This window comes from Primulina huaijiensis, chromosome 4, assembly GCF_012295235.1.
Source record: "Primulina huaijiensis isolate GDHJ02 chromosome 4, ASM1229523v2, whole genome shotgun sequence".
Lineage (NCBI taxonomy): Eukaryota > Viridiplantae > Streptophyta > Magnoliopsida > Lamiales > Gesneriaceae > Primulina > Primulina huaijiensis.
In genome coordinates this window covers 9017690-9029147 of record NC_133309.1, presented here as the reverse complement: position 1 = coordinate 9029147, position 11458 = coordinate 9017690, and positions in this window count along the sequence as shown.

Genomic DNA, 11458 nt, shown 5'->3' with positions numbered 1-11458 from the left:
GCTTACCATCCCCAGACAGACGGACAGTCAGAGCGGACTATCCAGACTTTAGAAGATATGTTGAGAGCTGTAGTACTAGATTTTGGTACTAGTTGGCAAGATTCACTAGCTCTTTGTGAATTCTCGTACAACAACAGCTACCAGACTAGCATCGAGATGGCACCGTTCGAAGCTTTATACGGAAAGATGTGCAGACCTCCGTTGTACTGGGATGACATCTCAGAGGTACCAGAACTTGGGCCTGATATGATTCGTGAGATGACTGAGAAAGTAAAGATAATTCAGAAGCGAATGAAGACGGCACAAGATAGACAGGCGAAGTACGCGAACATCAGACGTAGACCGTTAGTGTTTGAGCAGGGAGACAGGGTATTCTTGAAGATTTCTCCTTTCAGAGGCGTTGTTAGATTTGGAAAACGTGGGAAATTGTCTCCTCGATACGTCGGTCCGTACGAGATTCTTGAAAAGATTGGCGATCGTGCGTATAGACTTGCTCTTCCTCCATCTTTATATGGGATACATGACGTTTTTCATGTATCAATGTTGCGTAGATATATGCCAGATAGTTCTCATGTCATTCAGCCTGAAGAAGCCGAGCTAGATCAGACTTTGAGTTACTTTGAGCAGCCGATTCAGATTCTTGATCGAAAAGAGAAACACATCAGAACGAAGAATATTCCGTTGGTGAAAGTCCAGTGGAGTCGTCATGGCACTAAAGAAGCCACTTGGGAGACATAATCAGAGATGAGACAGAGATATCCCGAGTTGTTTCTATAATGTGAGTACTTATTCAGTTTTGATTATATTACTCCTTTACTTGCTTTGATTGATTGCCTGCGAGTTCGAGCACGAACTCATCTCTTAGAAGGGGAGAATTGTAAAGCCTAAAATTTGATAACACTCTTTTGAACTATTATTGTTAATGGAGGCATGAGGAAGGAAACGAAAAGTGAAGAAATGTAATGGCAAGAAGCCTCGGACAGAAAGTTGGTGCTAAGGGTAGCCTTCGGACAGAACACTCCGCGCCCGAGCGGTAACTTTTGACCGCTCGAGCGCCAGGGTAGAACAAAATTGATATCCAGACAGAGAATGCCGCGCCCGAGCGGTATATTTCAACCGCCCGAGCGCCGCCTGAAATACACAAAAATTCTGAAGAAGCTGTTAGAGTAGGTGCACGTCGAGCCAAGTGTTGGCCGAGTGTTCACAATGAAACTCTATGTATAAGCAATCTTTATTTTAATAATATTTGAAATTATTGTTTTGGCACATCTTTATCTGTATACCCATGCTAGTTGCATAGATAAAGCCCTTGAATATACAAATAGTAGAAAGAATATGAGATGCTCATATGATGAGTATCATGAAACTCATATTTGGAATACTGTATATTCTAAACGGTTCCTAGTCGATTCAGCCGCCGCTAAGAAGGATATAGGCCGCTCGAGCTTGAGACTAGTATCTGCGATGTGAGTACCATGTTTCATTGGTAGGGGACATTGTGATGTCCGAGCATGCAGATAGGTGCTCCTGGTAGAGTGCACTGAACAACCCTCCATTAAAGGACTTTCCAAGTGGTTCTCACTTATCGAGTGGAAAAGTCCTAGTTTATGGTTGTACACCATTAGTCCTTATGACCCGGGACAACATTGAGACTCTATGTGCTAGAATTACACTTTGACTTGTTTACCGACTCTCATGGGGTCATCAGGTGGCAAGGTTGGGTGTTCTGTCGAAACATATAGGAGTCGATGCATTGTAGTCGGGGATTCACCGCTTACCTACGGGTATGGATATCCTATGTGTTTTTCATGTATATGTAGTTTGAAATCTCTGATCAGAGTATGGTGGTAATTATGAAAGGGGTTTCATAGATTACACCATCGATGCAACTACGACATGACACATAGTATCGATTCATTGACAACTCTCGATAAACCAATGGTTGTCGAATCGGTCGGGATATATGAGATGAAGGGACCGTACTGTACGCTAACCATAATTGAATGGTTCTTGCAGGCACTATCATTTGATACCTAGGGAATCATGTAAGCGATGCTGCTAGACGTTTAACATGATTGGTTGGGTACTATCAGACTTGAGTTCTGACGTTCTTATTATCAAGGAGTTGATAAGTAAGAATGGAGCAATTGGGGTATGCTCGAATAAGGACATGTTTAGTCCGAATCACATGGAGATGTGAACCCGCGGCTAGTTGTATCAATGAACCATTGAGGGCCACACAAGTACTAGCTTTCTAGATCCCGATGAGAAGTAAAATAGTTCAATGTGTTGAACGGCTTATAAATGAGTTTATAAGCGTAAAGAAAATGGAAGTATGACTTCTATGAGAGAAATGTAAATTTTAATTTATGGAAGTGTTCCTAAATTAAAATTTGGCCAAGTAAATAATGTATTTGAAAATTGTGATTTTCATAAACATTATTATGGACTAAATTAAATTAATTCAAGTGTTGAATTAATTAAACACTAGTGGACCTAGTAGAGTCCAAATAATTAAATTAATTCAAGTGTTGGATTAATTAAATCATATGGAGTCTTGTAGAGCTCAATTAAAATAATTATTTAACTAGTGGGACTTGGGTAAATTCAAGTAATGTTTAATTAGTCTCAAATATGTTTGAGATAATTAAATTTAGTCCATGGTTTTTAATTTGATTAAAAACCATATAATATACATGCATGGGAGGTGAAAGGTTGGGAGACTACTTTTTGTGTTTTCAAGGCATGGCATGCAACTTTTGTTTTTGCTTTTCTCACAACCAAGACAAGAAAATTAAGACACACTCCTTCCCTCCCACTCTCCACCTTGGCCGAAATTTTCAATTTTTCTCTCCAAGTTTTTCTCTCATTTTTCTTCTTCAAGTGTTGAGGAAGAAATATTCTTCTCATTGAAAAATCTTCTTGTTTTTCTAGTGCAAAACAAGAAGGGATTTACCTAGCAAGTGGTGGGCCTAATTTTGAAGGTTGGAAGCTTGTAGATTAGTCATCCTTTGAAGAGCTAAGGTGTTTACACCTTAGTTGGAGCCATACATCAATCCTTGTGATTGATAGGTACATTTCTTAACACACTATGAATGTCATTTTGTTGTTTTTGTATTTGCTACACCAAGATATGGAGGTGGCCGAAATTTTTACTTAAAAATTTGATTTTTAAACTTCCGTTGCGCTTCCGGTCACCGTAACCGATCCCCTTTCAAGTGGTATCAGAGCTATGGTTACGATTTTGTGTAGCATTTGCAAGATATTATATTGAGATTGATTTCTAACCGCATGAGTGTAATTTTTGCAACCAAAACCGAGGCATTTTGTGGGGTGTTTCGGGCAGCATGTTGCTGCCCGTTTCGGGCAGCTCGGGCTGCCCATAGTGCTGCCCGTTTCGGGAAGCAAGGGCAGCCCGAGGGGCTGCCCGAACAGCCCCTTTATATTTAAAAAAAAAAAAAAAAAAATTTTTTGGCATGTTGGCCGGAATCCGGCGACGGAGCTCCGGCGACGGCGATGACGACTAGGGTTTTCAAAATGTGTTTTGAAATATCAAAGTGTCACGGGCCTTGAGTTGTTGGACCATTGGATGGCTAACACATTTGTGAAATTTTAAATGGGCCAAAATGTTTTTGGTGAAAAATGAATTTTTTAGCCCTTAAGTTTAAATTTACAAAAGTTGCAAATATTTTCTCATGAAATAAATAATTTAAGTTGGACTTTAATTATTTATAGTAAATGGTGATTTACAAGAAATTCGGTTATAAATAAATTAATTTGAAAGTAGACAAAGGTGTTTGTATACTTTGTTAATTTAGTTTATAATCGTGGCGGTTAGTGATTGGATCAAGATATATAATATTGGATCAATTAATTATTGTGATAATTAATTGATGGTGTATGATATGTGATATTATGCATGAAGGATGATCAAAAGCCCAAGCCCAATTTGCTAGGTGTATGCTAGGATATTTTGTGTTGAATGATTGTAATAATTATCAAATTTATAAAGTGGGCTTGGTTTATGGCCCGTTCCCACCCCATGAGATGTATCCCTATTTGCCATGGATATTTATTTGTAAATATTAGTATAGTGGATGATCAAGATTGGAAGATGGTGGCCATGATGATTATGAAGATCGAAGACATGTAAATATTGGAAGCTAATGTAATAGTTGCATTTGCATCCCGTGCATTTCCCTAGGATTGGACCTAGGCCCGTGTTTAGCTCACACGGGCCATTAGTGTTGGGGCGATTGATCATCCTTATTTTGTTTACTGTTTATAATATATGCATGATATGTTATAAATAATGAGTATGTGCGTTATTATTATGATAATAACAAAGTTGCATGAATCCGGCAAACATACGATCAAACATGGCGAGCTTTTAAATAAAATTAATGATGAGACCTTTCAAAATTAAAAACCCTCATTTTGAATAAGATTCAAAATTAATATCAAGCCCGAAAAGGGGAATTATAAATTTGTTTATAATTTCCATGTCTTCCATCGACAATGGGTGCATGATGAACGCTACCCGTGCTCGGGGCTCGGCTCATATTATTGGGGGGGCCTTGGGTGCCGGAAAGCTGTGACATCCATTGACATGGTGATGTGAACTACGTGGAACTCCCATGATTTCGGCTCATATTATTGAGGGAACTCATGGCGACCGTCCATTAAGGTTCAATATCGATGGGTTAGGCTTGACACGTGAAGATGAACGACGTCATATTATTGGGTCCTAATCAAACGTGAGACAAAAGTTTACGTAGAGGGTTGCATGGAGATGCAATTGGAAACTACCTTTTAGGAATTGTGATTGGCTGATATTATTCGGGATCATAATTCGCTAGTTGGACCTTACGTACCTACTGAGGAAAGGAGTTTCCCGTTTTCACTAGAGGGTAGTGAAAGATGTCAAAACAGTGGGAGCGAATATTTATAAAGTAAAAGTCCATACTTTATATCTTACTAAATATTTTGAAATAGTCATCAACATTTATCTGTTTTCACTTTTCAGTACAAATTGACAATGTCTTCGATTCGCAATCCGATATCTGCAATACTCGACAAACACATGTTAACCGGACCTAATTACCTCACTTGGCTAAGAAACCTAAAAATCGTCTTGAATTCGGAAAGGATAGCATATACACTTACTGAGTCGCCCCCTGTTGAGGCTCCGACTGACTGCACTCCTGAGGAATTGCAGACTTACAAGGAATGGTGTGACCATGACTTGAAAGCCAGGTGTTATATGCTGACTTCTATGAATGATGAGCTACAGAGGCGTTTTGAGGATGCAAAGAGTGCTGCTGACATTCATTTGCATCTCAAGGAGCTCTTTGGAGAGCAAACACGGCCTCTTCGGCATGCTACCGTCAAGGAGCTAATCACTTTACGCATGCGAGATGGGGCCTCGGTCCATGAGCATGGCCTAAAAGTGATTGGGCTCGTGGACAAGCTCGTTGGCATGGATTTGATGTTGCCTTTGGAGTTGACCACTGACGTGTTACTCTTGTCACTGCCTAGCTCGTTTGATCCTTTTGTGGTGAATTTCAATATGAACAAGATGGAGCCGACCCTTGAGGAGTTGGTGAACATGCTTGTGACCTTTGAGTCCACCATCAAGAATGAGAAGCTGGTTCTTTATGTGGGTTCTTCATCTGGTACGAAGATTGATCCACATGGGAAGGGAAAGAAGCGTTCTTTCCAACGTCCCAAGAAGAACGTGCCCTTGATGAGGCAATCTCCGAATCCCGTTGTGGCAGCCACACCAGTTAAGGCTGACAAGACTGCTGATGAATGTCATCACTGCAAGAAGCCTGGACATTGGAGGCGTAACTGCTGGGAATATCTTGCCCAGAAGGGTTCTGGAAATGGTATGTTCTTTATCGAAGTAAACATTTCAATTAACTCTACTTCTTGGGTATTAGATACCGGCTGTGGCTCACATCTCTGTAATGAGTTGCAGGTGATGGGAAGAAGTAGGAGGCTCAAGGAAGGTGAGACCTTCTTGAGAATGGGCAATGGAGCAAGAGTTGCTGCCAAGACCTTAAGAGATGTTTACTTATTGTTGAACAATGATTTTAAGTTATTTTTAAGAGATGTTTTGTTTGTACCTGATTTGGTAAGAAAACATTGTTTCCATTTCTATGTTGATAAAGATGGATATTCTTGTTTATTTGGCAAAGGTGTTTGCAATATTTACAAGAATGAATGTTTGATTGGTACTGGTGAACTTGAAGACGATCTCTATAACTTAAAATTGAAAGATATTCCACTAAATGTCCATTTAAAGGCAGACACCATATGAGATATGGATGAGTAAGTCTCCCAAATATTCTTGTCTTAGAATATGGGGGCCCTGCTTATGTGAAGCAGGTAGTGGGAGATAAAATTGGATTGTTGATCCATTTTATGTAACTTTGTGGGATATCCAAGGAATTAAGTTGGATATTGTTTCTATCATCCCCAAGAAACAAAGGTGTTTGTTTCTAAGAATGCAACCTTTTTGGAAAAGGAATTTCTATTGGATAGAAAAGGGGAGATGATAGAACTCGAAGAGGTTCGAGAGACACCCACAATTGTAGAACCCACACCCGAAGAGCCAAGAGAGGAGATACAAGCTCCTAGAAGATACGAGAGAGTCTCGAGACCACCTATGAGGTATGGTCTGCTTCTTGAAGAGGGCCATGATGAGCCTATTCATGGATGTGATCCAAGGACCTTCAAGGAAGCGTTATCTGATGCCGATTCATCCAAGTGGCTTGAAGCAATGGAATCTGAGATGAATTCCATGCATTCGAACCAAGTGTGGGATCTTATGGATCCACCTGAGGGAACGGTTCCCATAGGGACTTGGGGCGGATGGGAAGGTATTGACCTTCAAGGAGCGATTGGTGGCAAAAGGATATACTCAAAGACAAGGAGTTGACTTTGAGGAAACCTTTTCTCCAATTGCAATGTTCAAGTCTATAAGGATATTGCTAGCCATGGCTGCATGGTATGACCATGAGATATGGCAGATGGATGTCAAGACAGTCTTTCTTAATAGGGATTTTAAGAAAGTGATTTACATGTCTCAACCTGAAAGATTTACATCTATCGGAAGTGAGCATATGGTATGCAAACTTCAGAGATCTATTTATGGTCTAAAGCAGGCATCTAGGAGTTGGAACCTCATATTCGATAATACAATCAAAGAGTTTGGTTTTACTAAGAATCCTGAGGAACCCTGTGTGTATAAGAAGGTCAGTGGGAGTGTGGTGACATTCCTTGTGCTTTATGTTGATGACATTCTACTCATTGGGAATGATGTAGGAATGTTGCAATCAACTAAGATATGGTTAGCGAGTAAGTTCTCGATGCAGGACTTGGGTGAAGCATCTTTTGTATTGGGAATACAGATCTATAGAGATAGTTCAAGAAGATTGCTTGGTATCACCCAGTCCACATACATGATACCATCGTGAAGCGGTTCTCGATGGATGAGTCCTAGAGAGGACATCTACCAATGTGTCATGGCGTGTCCCTATCCATGTCTATGTCTCCCAAGACTGATGCAGAGATAGCGGCGATGACGAGCATTCCTTATGCATCTGCGATTGGTAGCATCATGTATGGGATGATATCTACACGTCCTGACGTGGTTTTAGCACTAAGTGTAGTGTATAGATATCAATCGAACCCTGGTCTTCCACACTTGAAAACTGTGAAAGACATCCTCAAGTAATTGAGAAGGACCAGTAAGTTGTTATTGGTCTATGGGGTGGAGAACTGAAATTGGAAGGCTATACCGACTCTAGCTTCCAAAGCGATATCGATGACTCAAAGTCAACCTCTAGGTTCGTATTCATGCTCATTGGTGCTGCTGTCTCTTGGAAGAGTTCCAAGCGAGACAGTACTGCGGATTCCACCACTGAGGCCGAATACATTGCTGCATCGGATGCAGCAAAGGAGGCTGTTTGGATAAGGAATTTCGTCCAAGCGTTGGACGTCATTCCTAATGGAGTTGCTCCTATCCCGGTGTTTTGTGAAACACGGGAGCCATAGCTCAGGCAAAGGAGCCAAGGTCTCATCAGAAATCCAAACAAGTATTGAGAAAGTACCACATCCTCGGAGAGATTGTGGAAAGAGAAGTGTCTATCGACTAAGTCGGCTCCGCAGATAATGTTGCTGATCCACTAGCTAAGCCTTTACCTGAACCATTATTCGAGATGCATCGCGAATCAATTGGTTTGAAGTATATGGGTAGTTGGCTCTAGTGCAAGTGGGAGATTGTTAGAGTAGGTGCACGTCGAGCCAAGTGTTGGCCGAGTGTTCACAATGAAACTCTATGTATAAGCAATCTTTATTTTAATAATATTTGAAATTATTGTTTTGGCACATCTTTATCTGTATACCCATGCTAGTTGCATAGATAAAGCCCTTGAATATACAAATAGTAGAAAGAATATGAGATGCTCATATGATGAGTATCATGAAACTCATATTTGGAATACTGTATATTCTAAACGGTTCCTAGTCGATTCAGCCGCCGCTAAGAAGGATATAGGCCGCTCGAGCTTGAGACTAGTATCTGCGATGTGAGTACCATGTTTCATTGGTAGGGGACATTGTGATGTCCGAGCATGCAGATAGGTGCTCCTGGTAGAGTGCACTGAACAACCCTCCATTAAAGGACTTTCCAAGTGGTTCTCACTTATCGAGTGGAAAAGTCCTAGTTTATGGTTGTACACCATTAGTCCTTATGACCCGGGACAACATTGAGACTCTATGTGCTAGAATTACACTTTGACTTGTTTACCGACTCTCATGGGGTCATCAGGTGGCAAGGTTGGGTGTTCTGTCGAAACATATAGGAGTCGATGCATTGTAGTCGGGGATTCACCGCTTACCTACGGGTATGGATATCCTATGTGTTTTTCATGTATATGTAGTTTGAAATCTCTGATCAGAGTATGGTGGTAATTATGAAAGGGGTTTCATAGATTACACCATCGATGCAACTACGACATGACACATAGTATCGATTCATTGACAACTCTCGATATACCAATGGTTGTCGAATCGGTCGGGATATATGAGTTGAAGGGACCGTACTGTACGCTAACCATAATTGAATGGTTCTTGCAGGCACTATCATTTGATACCTAGGGAATCATGTAAGCGATGCTGCTAGGCGTTTAACATGATTGGTTGGGTACTATCAGACTTGAGTTCTGACGTTCTTATTATCAAGGAGTTGATAAATAAGAATGGAGCAATTGGGGTATGCTCATATAAGGACATGTTTAGTCCGAATCACATGGAGATGTGAACCCACGGCTAGTTGTATCAATGAACCATTGAGGGCCACACAAGTACTAGCTTTCTAGATCCCGTTGAGAAGTAAAATAGTTCAATGTGTTGAACGGCTTATAAAGGAGTTTATAAGCGTAAGGAAAATTAGAAGTATGACTTCTATAAAGGAGAAAATAGTTCAATGTGTTGAACGGCTTATAAATGAGTTTATAGGCGTAAGGAAAAATAGAAGTATGACTTCTATGAGAGAAATGTAAATTTTAATTTTTGGAAGTGTTCCTAAATTAAAAGTTTGGCCAAGTGAATAATGTATTTGAAAATTGTGATTTTCATAAACATTATTATGGACTAAATTAAATTAATTCAAGTGTTGAATTAATTAAACACTAGTGGACCTAGTAGAGTCCAAATAATTAAATTAATTCAAGTGTTGGATTAATTAAATCATATTGAGTCTTGTAGAGCTCAATTAAAATAATTATTTAACTAGTGGGACTTGGGTAAATTCAAGTAATGTTTAATTAGTCTCAAATATGTTTGAGATAATTAAAATTAAGTCCATGGATTTTTAATTGTTAAAAATCAAATAACAAAGCATGCTTGGGAGGTGGAAGGTTGTGGATTACTTTTTATTAAAATAATACAAGGCATGCACCTTTTGCTTTTTGCTTTTCTCACAACCAAGACAAGAAAATTAAATTATTCTCCCCTCCACTCCAAGATGCAATGGCCGAAAATTTGCTCTTGTTCTCTCCAAGTTTTTCCTCTCATTTTTCTTCTTCAAGTGTTGAGGAAAGAAAATTCTTCTCATTGAAAAATCCTCTTAGTTTTCTAGTGCAAATTAAGAGGGGATCTACCTAGTTGGTGGTGGGCTTAATAGTTGAGCAAGGAGTGCTCAAAGGAAGCTTGAAGATAGTTTCTACCATTGAAGAGCTAAGGTGTTTACACCTTAGTTGGAGCCATACATCAATCCTTGTGATTGATAGGTACATTTCTTAACACACTATGAATGTCATTTTGTTGTTTTTGTATTTGCTACACAAGAATGTTGGTGGCCGAAAATTTTATGCTAAAATCAAAATTTTTGTGCTTCCGTTGCGTTTCCGGTCACCGTAACCGATCCCCTTTCAGAAGCCACGTACGAGATTTGCATGCAATATATATATGTTATTCACTCTCATTTCCTCCACCTTGCAACCAGCACCACCGAGAGAAGAATTCAAGAAAGCTCAAGATCCTCACATATTAGACATTTGATTGTGAAGAATTCAACCATCCGATTTTCGATCCGAGTTTAGATTCTTGTTCCTCTCCTTAAGAGCTATCAAAGGATGTAAGTTTCTTTACATTTCAGCATGGTTTGAAGTTTAGATGTTGGGGAAATTGTGATATGATTCCTATTATGTGTTGGTATGATAGTGGTAATCTTATATTCGATACCGGATCGAAGAAATGATATCGTATGCAATTTATATGAAATTCCAGCATGTATCGGGTGGAAATTATGCAGATTTTGGATCTTGATATATAGATTGTGATGGTTGTGAGTTGTGATATGAATTATGTTGCGATTTGAGTTGATCGGTATTGAGAAATCACGCCGTTATGCCGTCGAATTGTATTGAGATTGAATAATGAGTTGTACAAGATTTGCTTTGAGTTGTGTCTTGATAGATTATATCTATTCATTGCCATTTCAGAGTTACTATTATCAGATTCGACATCGAGACTTCGACTACGACAAATACTGTACAACGAAAGGTATAATTCATGTGAATGCGTGAAGATACAACTCGAATTAGACTTGATTTGAGTTTCCCAAAATCACACACTAGACTGTTTACCTTTTTATATGTTTACGCTTTGTCTATTGATTTATATTCAAGCATTTAAGATAGGAGAGTCATTGGCAGAATTGTCAAATTTCTAGATGTTCGGTGGTATCGACGCATAGGAGCAGATTTCCTCCGATTGTAGACATTCGGTACAGACAGGACCGAAGTCTAGGAATAAGACGTACCATTTTCCCGATTGGGAGTGTAGGTGGCAGACTGTGACGTCTTATTCACACTGGGATCCCTAGAGTTAGAGTCCAGTTGAGTCAAGACAGGAGTTTGAGTTATGTTGCATTGATCTTGTTTCATAG